Source organism: Chiloscyllium punctatum, chromosome 14 (assembly GCF_047496795.1).
Source record: "Chiloscyllium punctatum isolate Juve2018m chromosome 14, sChiPun1.3, whole genome shotgun sequence".
Lineage (NCBI taxonomy): Eukaryota > Metazoa > Chordata > Chondrichthyes > Orectolobiformes > Hemiscylliidae > Chiloscyllium > Chiloscyllium punctatum.
This window is the reverse complement of record NC_092752.1, coordinates 62,875,244-62,889,878: the sequence shown is the minus strand read 5'-3', so window position 1 is coordinate 62,889,878 and position 14,635 is coordinate 62,875,244. Positions and strand designations below refer to the sequence as shown.

The 14,635-nt window shown below is 43.6% G+C and overlaps 1 long non-coding RNA gene across 1 annotated transcript in view; it reads left to right on the top strand.

Moving 5' to 3' along the window:
- LOC140485774 (uncharacterized) overlaps positions 1-14,635 on the top strand; it is a 75,497-nt gene that overhangs the window by 36,951 nt on the left and 23,911 nt on the right. The window contains exon 5 of the long non-coding RNA XR_011962438.1: positions 1,738-1,872. This is a non-coding gene — a long non-coding RNA (uncharacterized lncRNA). The remainder of the gene's footprint in view (positions 1-1,737; positions 1,873-14,635) is intronic.

The window sequence follows — 14,635 nt, the reverse complement described above, 5'->3', positions numbered from 1 at the left end:
GTGTTGCTGGAAAAGTGCAGCAGGTCAGGCAGCATCCAAAGAACAGGAGAATCGACATTTCAATGTTTTTTGTTTCTAGTTGTAGCGTATCCTTTCTGTGATGGACTTTGAAACTTTATATTTCTTTAAACTGCACTTTATCACATTTTCCCAGAGGATCTCTCCAGGTGACGTTACTCAGTTACAAAGTTTCATCACACAACGATCGCTCTGAGATAGTTATGTCCCTAGCTAGTTGCACAATTTGTTATTCAATGAAACATTGAAAAAAAAATCTCTGAACTCCTCTTCCAATATCACTGTTGTCAGTGTGACTGTCCCAGATTATGTGAATCTTGAAATTTCCCAAAATTATGACAAAGTGTTTGTTAAAAAATTCCAATGAGTTCCTGTGTAATGCAGTGATGAGCAATGGAATGCTGTTCGGTGGCTGAACCTTTTCTGTTGCTTGTGTCCTTGGCAAGTAGTAGCCAGAATTTACATTCAGACTGACTCTACATCATGATCTGAGGACAAATGGTTTCTCTGTAATGCCTTTTTTTTATCCATTATTGTTAGCGTTGCCCATTTTGCCTGAGTTTCCGCAAAGTTGTGATCCATTGAATATGTCCACCTTTTGTTGGCCCTGTAACCACGTCTCTCTGGTGTCTAAATTTATTTTATCTCTGTGTCACAAATCAGTCCACCTTATTTAAGAGACATTATCCATTCCAAAAAAACATAATTTACTTTTCCCCACAATTTTCTGTCACAAATCGATTTCCTGATGTACAATTTTACTTAAACTCTGTCCCATCCTGTTCCTTTCTGCTTGTCTTCAGTCACATTCCCATGCTGCTCCCATACTTCACCTTTTCTCTTTGCATTTGGAACGCTCGTTTCACCTGAACCCTGTCCCTGTATCCTGTCTTGTCAGTTTAAAGCCCTGTCCATAAACCTACCGACATGATTGGCCAGGACTCTGGTCCCAGCACGGTTCCAGTGGGACCATCCTAATGGGTTATTTTTAAAATCGGGTATAGGATGTGGGTGTCTCTGGCTGACCAGCCTTTCCTGCCCAGCCCGAGCTGCCTTCGAGCTGAGTAACTTGCTTGGCAATTTCAGAGGGTAATTGAGAGGCAAACACTTTGCTGTGGGTATGTCGTGCAGACCACATGAGGATGAGCAGATGTCCTTATCTAACGGACAAGTGTTTGGGTTTTATGTACATCTGCAAGGGTGTCATATTTATTTATGGATTGCTAATTACTATTTTTAAAATTATTGATTTCAAATTCCACCATTTCTGAAGGTGGGATTCAAACTCTCTTCTGCTGAACATTAGCTGAGGTCTTGATACATGCTCTAGCAGTAATACCACTCGGCCATCATTTTGCCTGCTCACTGGTTGCTCATCCCTGAGCACTGATACCAGGGCATTATGAAGATAAACCCATTCTTCCAACATGATTGTGTGATCCTGAGGTCTTCCAGCACTCTGGTGATATCACTCAGTCTCTCTCCATGTGGTAACCCTCACTGTATGGGTCTAATTGCTGCCTCTGTCAGTGTCTCTCAATCTTGCAGTTCCTCCAGATCCTGAGCCAACAGAATTCTCCACTCCAGAGAGATTGAACAGCACAGGCCATGGATGGAGTGGGATTTTACAGATCTCTGAGGGGCTCCTTTCCATTCTCCTTGTGTAACCCTCACTGCATCAGTCTAATTTCCCATTCTGTCTATTTCTGTCTCCTGTAGGTACTCGGGGAGGTGCTGACTCAATAGACTTCCCAATTGCTGGGTGTCTCGACCAACACCTCATTGAAGATGTTTGGTCAGCCAGGGAGACAAAGGGCAGGGAGATCTGGAGCCTTCAATAAATCCTGCAGTGAGGTAAGATCACTCACAGTGCACAGCGCTTGGAGCAATGAGAGGGCTCCAAACATCGCTAACAGGACATGGCATAGATACAGTGCTGGAGGGGGAGCACAATACAGTACAGACACACTCCAGGCTCAATCACCACCTCTCCTTTAATTTACATTTGCACTGAGACAGCATGGGGAATTCATAGTTATCAATCCAGGCCTGTGCTGTCTTAGTGAACATCAGGACAACAGAGGGGAAAGCAGGCCTCTGACGAGATGTTGGGAATGCTGCCTGGGGTCTTTCTGTTCTGCGCTCTCCTCCAACACACTAATAAGACTCACTACTCTGCAACACTGTATCTATGGCATGGCTTGTGCACCAGTGCAGGAAAGGCTGGTCAGCCAGAGACATCCACATCCCATACCCGATTTTAAAAATAACCCATTAGGATGGTCCCACTGGAACCCTGCTGGGACCAGTGTCCTGGCCAATCATGTCGGTAGGTTTATGGACAGGGCTTTAAACTGACAAGAGAGGATACAGGGATAGGGTTCAGGTGAAATTAGCTTTCCAAATACAAAGAGAAAAGGTGAAGTATGGGAGCAGCTGGGAATGTGACTGAAGACAAGCAGAAAAGAACAGGATGGGACAGAGTTTAAGTAAAATTGTATATCAGGAAATTGGTTTGTTACAGAAAATTGTGGGGAAAAGTAAATTATGTTTGTTTTGGAATGGATAATGTCTCTTCAATAAGGTAGATTGATTTTGACACAGAGATAAAATGAATTTAGACACCAGAGAGACGTGGTTACAGGGCCAACAAAAGGTGGACATAAATATTCAATGGATCACAACTTCGCGGAAACTCAGGCAAAATGGACAACGCTAACAATAATGGATAACAAAGGCATTACAGAGAAAGCGTTTGCCCTCAGATCATGAAGTAGAGTCAGTCTGAATGTAAATTCTGGCTACTACTTGCCAAGGACACAAGCAACAGAAAAGGTTCAGCCACCGAACAGCATTCCATTGATCATCACTGCATTACACAGGAACTCATTGGAATTTTTTAACAAAAACTTTGCGATAATTTTGGGAATCTTCAATATTCACATAATCTGTGACAGTCACACTGACAACAGTGATATCGGAAGAGCAGTTCAGAGTTTTTTTTCAGTGTTTCTTTGAATAACAAATTGTGCAACTGGCTAGGGACATAACTATCTCAGAGCGACCGTTGTGTGATGAAACTTAGTAACTGAGTAATGTCACCTGGAGAGATCCTCTGGGAAATTGTGATAAAGTGCAGTTTAAAGAAATATAAAGTTTTAAAGTGAATCACAGAAAAGACACGCTACAACTAGAAACACAAACAGCCAATTACATGGGTTTGAATGAGAACGGACCAAGGTAAAGAGGCAAAACAGACTTAAACGTGTGTCTGTAAATGAACAGTGGAAAACATTTGAAGGAACAGTGTAAATCACGCAACAAAAGAACATTCCATTGAAACAGACAAAACCTCCACAAAAAACTCCCGCCTGTCCCTCACTCAGGACAAAATGTATCATATTAGATTATGAGGCTTAGAAGAACACCAAAAAGTACTTAAAATTCTGAAGTGAGAGAGTATTTTAGGAGTAAGTGTTAAAGGGATTTCACAGGGTCTGCTAGCAGGAGTTGGGCAGTGGGAAGGGGAATCAGTGTCAGGGTTCAATGTCACAATAGGAACTGGGAGAGGTGGAGGTGCCGGAGGTGGTAAGAGTGTTACAGAGTGTGGTCAGGGCATGAACGGAGTTACAAAGCCAGTATGAATTGCTACAGCTGGAGGGGTTTGCAGAGGTAGGGAGGGACATATGCATTTCTATTTATTCATTCATGGGATGTGGGTGTCACTGCTAATTACCCAGAGGACAGCTCAGAGTTAGCCATATTGCAATGGCTCTGGAGTCACATGTTAGCCAGGCCAGGTTAGAGTGTCAGATGTTGTACACAAAAGGAGGTCAGTGAACCAGATGAGTTCTTCCCACAAATCAACAATGCTTTTAATGGTGACCTGACCAATCTCTTGCACAGATACAACATGACGTCACAACTCCTACTCTTAATGCTCTGCCCAATGAAGGTAACCATCCCAAACGCCTGCTTCACCAGCCTGTCTACCTGTGACAGCACTTTCAAAGAACTGTGTACCTGGGTCACTGACTGACAAACTCCCCAGGGCCCAAATATTAACTGTACAAGTCCCATCCTGGTTTGTTTTACCAAAATGGAACATTTCACATTTATCTCTTTAAACTCCATCGGCTATTCTTCAGCCCACTATCCCAGCAGTACTGTTCATCCTGTTGCATCACAGATAACCTTCATCACTGTTCAGTTTACCACCAATTTTAGTGTCACCCAAAAAACTTACTTAACTTACATCACAATATTCCCATCCAAACAATTTATCCAAATGACAAACACGGCCGTGATAATATGCCAATCTTTTATTCAACCGCTAAGATAAAAAAGTGGCAATTAGAGTTTAATTCATATAAATGCGAGGTTCTGCATTTTGGGAAAGCGAATCTAAGCAGGACTTATACACTTAATTGTAAGGTTCTAGAGAGTGTTGGTGAACCAAGAAACCATGGGGTGCAGATTCATAGCTCCTTGAAGGTGGAGTCGCAGGTAGATAGGATAGTGAAGGCGGCGATTGGTATGCTTTTGTTTATTGGTCAGAGTATTGAGGACATGAGTTGGGAGGTCATGTTGCGACTGTATAGCACATTGGTTAGGCTACTGTTGGAATATTGCGTGCAATTTTGTTCTCCTTACTATCGGAAGGAGGTTGGGAAACTTGAAATGGCTCAGAAAAGATTTACAAGTATGTTGCCAGTGCTGGAGGATTTGAGCTATGCGGAGAGGCTGAACAGGCTGGGTCTGTTTTCCTCGGAAACTCGGAGGTTGAGGGGTGACTTTATAGAAGTTTACAAAATTATGAGGGGCATGGAGAGGGTAAATAGACAAAGTCTCTTCCCTGGTGTTGGGAAGTCCATGACTAGAGGGTATAGGTTTAGGATATGGGGCGAAAAGATTTAAAAGAGACCTAAGGGGCAACTTGTTCACACAGAGGGTGGTACGTGTATGGAATGACCTGCCAGCGGAAGTGGTGGAGGCTGGTATAATTGCAACATTTAAGAGGTATTTGGATGGTCATATGAATAGGAAGGGTTTGGAGGTATATGGACTGGGTGCTGGATTGGGTTGGAATATCTGGTCGGCATGAACGGGTTGGAAAGAAGTGTATGTTTCCATGTTGTACATCTCTGTCTTTAACCTCTATATCCTTTGATTTATTATCATCCATGTGCCTATCCAGAAGTTTACTAAATGTCCCTAACGCATCTAATTTTACCGCCACGCTGGCAGTGCATTCCACTCAGCTACCACTCTGTATGTAACGAACCTACCTCTGAAATCTCCCCTGAACCATCCGCTAATCACCCGAACATTATCACCCCTTGGACTGGCTCTTTATGTCAGGGTAATAAAATCTCTCTCTTCACTCTATCTATCTATACCTGTCATCACCTTGTTCACCTCTGCCAAGTCACTCCAATGAGAAAAAAACCTTAGCTCCCTCAACCTTTCTTCATAAGACATTCTCTCCAGTACAGGCAGCATGATGATAAATCTCCTCTTTACTCTCTCTAAAACTTCCACCTCCTTCCTGTAATGAAGGGACCAAAACTGAACAAAATATTCCAAGTCGGGTCTAACCAGGGCTCTATAGAGCTGGCGCATAACCTCACAGCTTTAAAACTCAATCTCCAAACTCATGAAATGCCACAAAATATATTCCTTCTTAACAAGCCGATCAGCTTGGGTGGCTACTTTGAGGGATCTTGGCACTTAGAACCCAAGATCTCTCTGTTCCTCCACACTGCAAAGGAACCTGCCTTTAACCCTGAATTCTGCATTCAATTTCAATCTTCCAAAATGAATGACTTCACACTTTTCAACATTGAACTCCATCTGCTACTTCTCAGCATCTTGTCAATGTCCCATTGCAACCTACAACAGCCCTCCACACTGTCAACCACTCCACCAACCTTTGTGTCATTGGGAAACTTACTAAACCACTCTTCCACTCACACATCCAACTTATTCATAAACTCACAAATAGCAGCGGTCCTGTAACCACTGGCAGAAAACCACTGGTCACTGATCTCCAGGATGAATGGTTTCTATCTAGCATCACCCTCTGTCTACTGTGGGACAGTAATCCCATATCCAGACGGACAGGTTTCCCTGTATCCCATGCCTCATTACTTTCTGAATGAGCCATAAAGGTGTTTCGTCACATTCTCAAAAGATTCAATCAGATTTGTAAGGCAGGACCTGCCCCTTACAAAACCATGTTGACTGTCTGTAATCAAATTATAGTTTTCCAAGGAATAATAAATCCTGTCTCCCAGAGTCATCTCCAATAATCTGCACACCACAGACATAAGGCTGACAGGTGTGCAATTCCCAGGATTACCCCTATTCCCTTTCCTGAACAAGGGAATAATATTTTTCTGCCTCCAACCATCTGGTCCGTCTCCAGTGGACAGTGAGAGTGCAAAGGTCATCACCAGGTGCTCAGCAATCCATTTCCTCGCTTCGTGTAGTAACTTTGGACGCATCCAGTCTGTTTCAGTGACCTATCTATCCTTATCTTTTACAAACTTCTCAGCACATCCTCCTTCTTAACACCCACCTGTTCACCTGCATCAGCCTGTTTCACACTGTCCTCACAAACGACAAGGTCCTTCTCAGCAGTGAATACTGAGACATAGTATTCATTAAGGACCTCCCTTACCTCCTGTGACTCCAGGCACAAGTTCCTTCCACTATCCCAAATTGGCCTTATCCTCACTCTGACCATGCTCTTCTTCCTCGCATAAGTGGAGAATGCCTTATGGTTTTCCTTAATCTTTCCAAACAATGCTTTTTCATGCCCCCTTCTTGTTGCCCTCAGTCAATTCCTCAGTTCCTTCCTGGTACCTTCAGAGAATCCCTACATTGTGGAAACAGGCCATTTGACCTAACACCTCCATAACAACCCTCCAAACAGTATCCAACCCAGCCCCATTCCCACACCCTATTACTCTCCATTTACCCTGACTAATGCACCAAACCTACCCATCCGTGAACACTATGGGTAATTTCGCATGGCTGAGTCAACTAAGATGCACATCTTTGGGCCGTGGGCGGTAACCGGAGCACCTGGAGGAAACCCACGTAGACACAGATAGAATGTATAAACTCCACACAGACTGTCGCCTGAGGTCAAATGGCCTTCACGTATCTTGGGCCACCTCCTCAAAGAATCAATCCAGTTTGTGAAATGTGGTTTCCCACTCACAAAGCCATGCTGACTATCTTGGATCAGCCCTTGTCTTTGTAAATATAAGGAGCTCCTTTCTCTCAGAATCTCCTCCAACAACTTCCCCTTCACTGGGCTCACTGGGCTGTAATTTCCTGGCTTTTCCCTGCAGCCCTTGAATGATGGAACAGTATTAGCCAACCTCTAGCCTTCCAACATCTCACTGTGTCTGTTGATAATATAAATATCTCTGTCAGGGACACCGTAATCTCTTCCCTAGTTTCCATTAATATTTTAGGATTGACCTAATGAGCTACTGAGGATTGATCTACCTTTATTTGTTTTAAGATTCCAGCACTTTCTCTTCTCTGGTGTGGATTCTTTCCAACACATCATTATTTATTTCCTAAAGTTCCCGAGTTTCCATGTCTTTCGCCACAGTAAACACTGACAAGACTATTTTGTCTAATACCTCACCCATCTCCTCTGGTTCCACAAATGGGTGAGCTAATTGATCTTTAAGGGGCCCTATTCTCTATCAGTTACTCTTTAGCCCTTATTGAAACTTGAATAAAGGCGTCTGATAAGTCAAATACACCATATCCCCGATACCACTCCAACCCCTCTACACCCTTACAATTCTGCCATTTATATTCACACCAACAAATTAAATCCAACAGGCTCATTAACAAATTCTCTTTTATCGAATGTGTTTCTGAGTGGCCAGTTATTGTATATTGACTTATCCTTTCTAACAATTTCAGTTTGCTCCGGACGTACTGTCAGGCTAACGCTGTTTGGTTTCAGACTGACACCAGAAAGAGTTGAGGGTGTTTTTGTTTATCAATCTGAAAAAGGTAGCTTACAGAGTCAGCAGGAAATGGAGAAGACAAATCCAGTGTCTGCAGTCCTCACTTTTTCCTCAAACGCCTCACTGAAGTCCATATAGATCACATCTACTGCTCAGCCCTCATCAATCCTCTTTGTTGCTTCTTCAAAAAACTCAATCAAGTTTGTGAGACAGGATCTCCCACGCACAAAGCCATGTTCACTGTCCCTAATCAGTCCTTGCCTTTCCAAATACATGTGCATCCTATCCCTCAGGATTCCATCCAACAACTTGCCCACCACTGACGTCAGGCTCACTGCTCTGTAAATCCCTGTCTTGTCCTTACCACACTTCTTAAACAGTGGCACCACGTTTGCCAACTTCCAGTCTTCCGGCGCCTCACCTGTGACAATCTATGATACAAATATCTCAGCAACAGGTCCAGTGATCACTTCTCTAGCTTCCCACAGAGTTCACGGGTCTACCTGATCAAGTCCTGGGAATTTCTCCACCTTTATGCATTTCAAGACATCCAACTCTTGCTCCTCTGTAATATGGACATTTTGCAAGGTGTCACCATCTATTTCCCTACATTCTATATCTTCCATATTCTTTTCCACTGTAAAAACTGTTGCAAAATACTCATTTAGTATCTCTGTTTTTAAATGTTGTAATTGTACCCACATCCGCCCCTTCCTGAGGAAGTTCATTCCACAATGAAAACACCATCTGTGTAACAAGTTGCCCCCATGTCTTTTTTTTTGAACATCTCTCTCTTCTAATCTCTAAAATGTGGCCCTTCCTTTTGAGAGTCCCCATCCTGTGGAAAAGACAACTACCATTAAATTGATCTATATACCTCATTTTTAAAAATAAACTTTTCTAACATCACGTCTCAACCTCCAGGCTCTAGTGAAAAAAGACTCAGCCTATTCAGCCATTTTTCCGAACTCAACCCTTCCATACCCAGCAATATCCTGGTAAATCTCTTCTGAACCCCCTGCAGCTTATTAATATCCTCCCTGTTAACTGGGCGACCAGAACTGGATGGAGTATTGCAGAAGAGGCCTCACAAATGTCTCTGCAATCTCAGCATGACGTTCCAAATCCTCCACTCAATGGACTGAGCAATAGTCAGGCATGCCAAGCACTGTCTTATCCATCCTGTGATGCAATCTTCAAGAATTATCTACCTGAACCCATAGGTCCCTCTGCTCTCAAACACTAACTGAGACCCGAACATTAATTGTATAAGCTCTATCCTTGTTTGTTTTACCAAGTGCACTACCTTGCATTTATTCAGATTGAATTCCATCTACCATTTTCAGCCCATTCACTCATTTCATCAAGATTCCTTTGTAATCTCAAAAATCCTCCTTCACCGCCCATTCTGCCACCCTCCAGCCTTTCCAGCACATCACACATGGCTGTCAATGGTACACATATCTTTGCTCAGGGCTCCACAATTTCTTCCCTAGCATCCCACAGTGTCCTGTGATACACTTAATCAGGTCCTGGGGCTTTCCATACCTTTGTGTTTTAAAACCTTCTATAACATGCACTCTTTTCAAGTCATAGAGATGTACAGCATGGAAACAGATCCTTCGGTCTAACACGTCCATGCTGACCAGAAGATGTAAAAAAAATCCATCCCATTTACCAGCATTTGGTCCATGTACATTTAAACCATTATTATTCATATACCCATCCAGATATCTCTTAAATGTTGTCATAGTATCAGTATCTGCTACTTTCTCTCTCCGCTCATTCCATACACACATCACCGTGTGCATAAAAAAGCTGTCCCTTCAGTGCCGTTTAAACCTTTCCCTCTAACCTTAAACCTCTGCCCTCTAGTTTTGGACTCTCCAACCCCTGGGAATAGACCTTGACTGTTTACCCAATCCATACACCCCATGTTTATATAAACCTCTGTCAGGTCTCCCCTCAGTCTCCAATGCTCCAGGGAAAATAACCCCAGCTTATTCACCAACAACCCGGGCAACATCTTGTAAATCTTTTCTGAACACATTCAAATTTCACAACGTCCTTCCTAGAGCGGGGAGACTGGAATTGCAGAATACTCCAAATGTGGTCTAAAGTATTACTCTTGTTCCCTGAGTTGCCCAGTCTTTGTCCACAGTATGTTCTGGAGGAAAAATGTGTTTAAGGTCATTGCCATATTCTGTGGTTCCACACATGAATGGTCTCATTGATCTTTAAGGAACACTATTTTGTCTCGAGTTACTCTTTTACTCAATATATTTATACAATCACTTTCGGATTCTCCTTATCATTCTCTGCCAAGCCTATTGCATGTACACTTTCTGATTTCCTGATTTCTAATTTCTACCCAAAGTGTATTCCTACAGCCCCTGTATATCCTCAGGGATTCCCTTGATCCAGCTGGCTATACCTGACACGTGCCCCCTTTTCCTTGACCAGCCCCTCAGTAGGCAGCCAATGTTTCCGAATGCTGTCAGCATTGACCTGCACACAAACAGGAACATGCTGGTGGTGATCGCTCAACATATCTCACTTTTAAAATATTCTCACTTGCCAGACTTCCGTTTCCCTGCACATAGACTCCCCAATCACCTTTTTAAAGTTCCTGGCTAATATTATCAAGGTTGGTCCAGCCCCATTTTATAACTTGAACTTGTGGACCAGGCCTATCCTTTTCCATCGCTGTTTTCAAACTAATAGACTTGAGTCACTTTGTCAAAATGCTTTCCCACTCACACCTCAGTCCCTTTCCCGACCTTGTTTCCCAAGGGGAGGTCAGGTTTTGCCCCTTTCTCTTTTCAGTCCATTTACATATTGATTGGGAGTTTTTGGAACACAATTACCAAATTCCTCCCTTGCAAACACTGAACACTGGCAGTCCCAGTCTAGGTTTGGAAAGTTTAAAAACCCCAACCTATCATTATGATTGATATTTGAGATTTCCTGATATGTTTGTTCCTCAGTCTGCCACTGATTATTCGGGGTCAATAGGACAATTGTGTCAGAGTGATGACCCATTCTTATTTCTCAGTTCCACTAACATAGCTTCACTGGGTGATCCCACAGGAATATCCTCTCTAGGTACTGATGTAATGATTCATGCAATCAAAACCCACAACCACGTGTCCACTCTTTCCTCCCTTTCGATGCTTCCTGTAGCATCTCCACCTTGAAACAATGAGTCCTGTCTCTCCCTCAGCTGTGTTCCTGTAATAACTATAATATCCCAGTCCCATGTTCAGCTTCCTTAGCTGTCAGGCCCCTTGCATTGAAATGTACGCAGTTTAATCGTCATCTCCCCCGCCCCCCTCCATTTCCTGCTATATTCTTGCCTGCCTTGTCTGCTGAAATTGCTGTCTTTAACTCGTGCACCAACCTCAATCTTCTTTCTGGCCTTACGAGTGTTTAAGGTCCAACACCTGCCAGATTAGATTATATCCTCTCAAGCAGCTCTAATAATTTGTCCCACTATGATATGGCTCCCCCACCTTCACCCAGTTCAGGTCCACTTGTGCTGACACCTTCAGGCATCCAGAGACTTGTCCACCAAGGTCCCGGTGTTACTCGGTACTCCAGGAGGACCTCCCCTTCATGATGTATATCCTTCGCTTATGAGACTTCCCACAGTGAATTACCTCACAGTGATCAGAAGTAAACTCCATCTGCCATTACTCTGCCCAGTTTATCATCTGATCGATATCTGACTGTTGCCTGAGACCATGCTCCTCACCTTTCATGTCATCTGCACACCTACTAATGGTTCCTACTGCTTTCACATCGGAGTTATTATTCCACAGAATAACCAGCAATGGTTCCTGCACAGATCCCTGTGGTACACCCACTGGTGAAAGAATTTCCAACATGAATAAGTCTATCCACTAATTTTGTATCCAAATTACCAACTTGCCATGGATCCCAGTGGCTCTTTACTTTTGGACCAGCCTTCCATGAGGGACCATGTCAAAGGCCTTATTCAAGTCCATGTAAACCACACCGTCTGAACTGCCCTCATCAATATTTTTAGACACCATTTCAAAAAAACTGCTGAATTCCTCAGACGGTATCTTCCTCTGCCAAATCCGTGATGACTAAACCGAGTTGATCCTTACCTTTGCAAGTGTCGATTCATCCTCACAATTGTTTCCAATAATGTCCCTTCCCCTGCTGTCAGACTATCTGCTCTGTAATTACCTGGCCTCTCCCTGCTGCCCTTCTTGAACAAAGGAACCACATTAGAAATCCTCCAGTCATTCAGCACTTCACCTGTGTCCAGCAAAGTATTAAATATATCCACCAGGGCCCCAGCAATCTCCTCCCTCATCTCCCATAGTAGCCAGGGATACATTTCATTGGGCACTGGTGATTTCTCCACCTTTATGCCTGTGAAAACATTTAATATCTCCTCCTTATTGATCTTCATATGTTCTCGAACCTCACCATCCCGACTGAAATCCCCGGCTACAATGTCTTTCTCCTATGTGAATACAGATGGGAAGTATTCATTGAAGTTCTCACCGACTTCCTCTGGCTCCATGCACAAATTGTCCCTTTGGTTTCCAACAAGCCTCGCTGTTTACATGGGAATCCTCTTCCTCCAACTATACTCATTAAATACCTTGTGGCCTCTCCTTAACAGTATCTGCCAAGGATATTTCATGCCCATTATTTGCCTGACATTTTAAGGATCCCCTTTCACTCTCTATATGTTGGTCGGTCTTGCCTGTTTTCATCGCATTGTACTTCCTTTATCAAGCTCAGGATATCGCTTGACCAGTATTCACTGGAGTTATTCCTTCATCATTCACTCTTTGCAGAACACACTGGCCTTGAATTCTCCCTGTGTCACTTTGACATACTTCCTCTTTCTGAATATGAACCCAACAGCAAATAGTTCCTCACAGTCTGTGTCTGCCAGATCCTGTCTCGTGATCGTGATATAGCCCAGTGACGGTGGTATTGTAATGATTCAGGGGATTCCACAAATTTGGCGTCTTCACTTCTGCCCTATCCTTATATTTTTCCAAAATGACTTTGAAAGCTAGTGTTATGACCACTATCACCAAAACACTATAAAAATCCTTATGTCTGTCATCTTGTCCAGCACCTACAGCCCACTCTGTAACATCTAGCCCTTACTGACCTCCCCAGCTGTGTACCTTCATCCAGCCTCTCCAGCACATGATGTCACTGTAACCTTCTCCAGTCCCAATAGCACTCCATCCTGTCCTATAGCACCTCATTACCTCTAACCTTCCACCATCCATTTCACCTCACTGTCTGTACAGAGTCCTCCAGTTCCTACATAGTTTCCTACCAACCCTCCCTTTGTGTAACGTTCTGAAGCCACTAGAACGCTCCCGAGATCTGTAACCTTGCCCCCTCTCTCTCTTCAATCTTCTCTGTCTCTGTGACTAACTCCCATCATTACAATGTTCCTTACCTTTGACCACCTCCAGTCAGTACTAGCGTTCCTAGCTCTCAAATATCCTGCAGCCACGAAAACCATCCATGTGCGTGAAATATCCTCTCAATTATTGTAACAACTCTCATTCCCACAACTGCCTCTGTCCATAAACTCAGGCAGTGCATAGAATCCTTGCTAACTCAGTAACCTGATCCAGTGTATACAACTCTGAGTATGACTAACTTCATCCAGTCTCCCCAACTGTCCCTACCTCTAATTGTCGAGAGAGCCCACAACCCTCCCAATTGCGTTAACTTCCTCCAGTCCCTCTCATGGACACCACCTGATCCTGAATATATTTTCTTCCTGTTCCAATAAACCCTTGTGAACTTTGTGATCTAGTCCAATCTCTGCAGTGCTCTGTATAATCAGCCTCATTGTGCCTGGAACCTGGCTTCAATTTCTGCCTTGGCCGACTGTCTGTTGGACGTTGCATGTTCTCCCCCCCTTACTGTGTGGGTTTCTTCCGGGTGCTCTGGTTTCCTGCCATAGCCCAACATTTGCACGATACGTGGATTAGCCATCATAAATTGACTGTAGTATTCAGGCAAATGTGATTTAGGTGAGTTCACCACGAGAAATGCAGGGTTTATTGGACAGGGAGAGGGATGGGTCTGGTTAGGATGCTCTTTCGGGGGTTGGTGTGGACTTGTTGGGCCGAATAGCCTGTTTCCACACTGTGAAGATTCTATTCAGGTTATTGCCCAGTCCTGTCAACCATCCCTGTCTCTTGGACCTTGCCTCATCCCCAATACTCTCCTGATATGTGTAATCTCCAACAGCCTCTAAAACACTCCTTGCCTATGTAAGCTTCTCCAGTCCCTACCATGATCGATATGACTGTCACCTCTTCCTGCTTTTAGAATAATCCCTATAACTGTTGCCATTCGTTACATCACTCCCAATCACTGTTCCATCCTGGAACCCCCAAAACATTTATATCTCAGTAAACCCATCTGGACTGTCTACACTTCCTTTTGACAGTCCCGTTCTGAGACTTTCTCTACATCAAAAAATTCATTAAGTGTAGGTAACCCTTATTATTGTAACCTCCCTCTAGCCTTACAGCTCTGAGGATCTGTCGAAGCTCTTTTCAAACCGACAGCCATCTGTGTCTGTAATCTCCTCC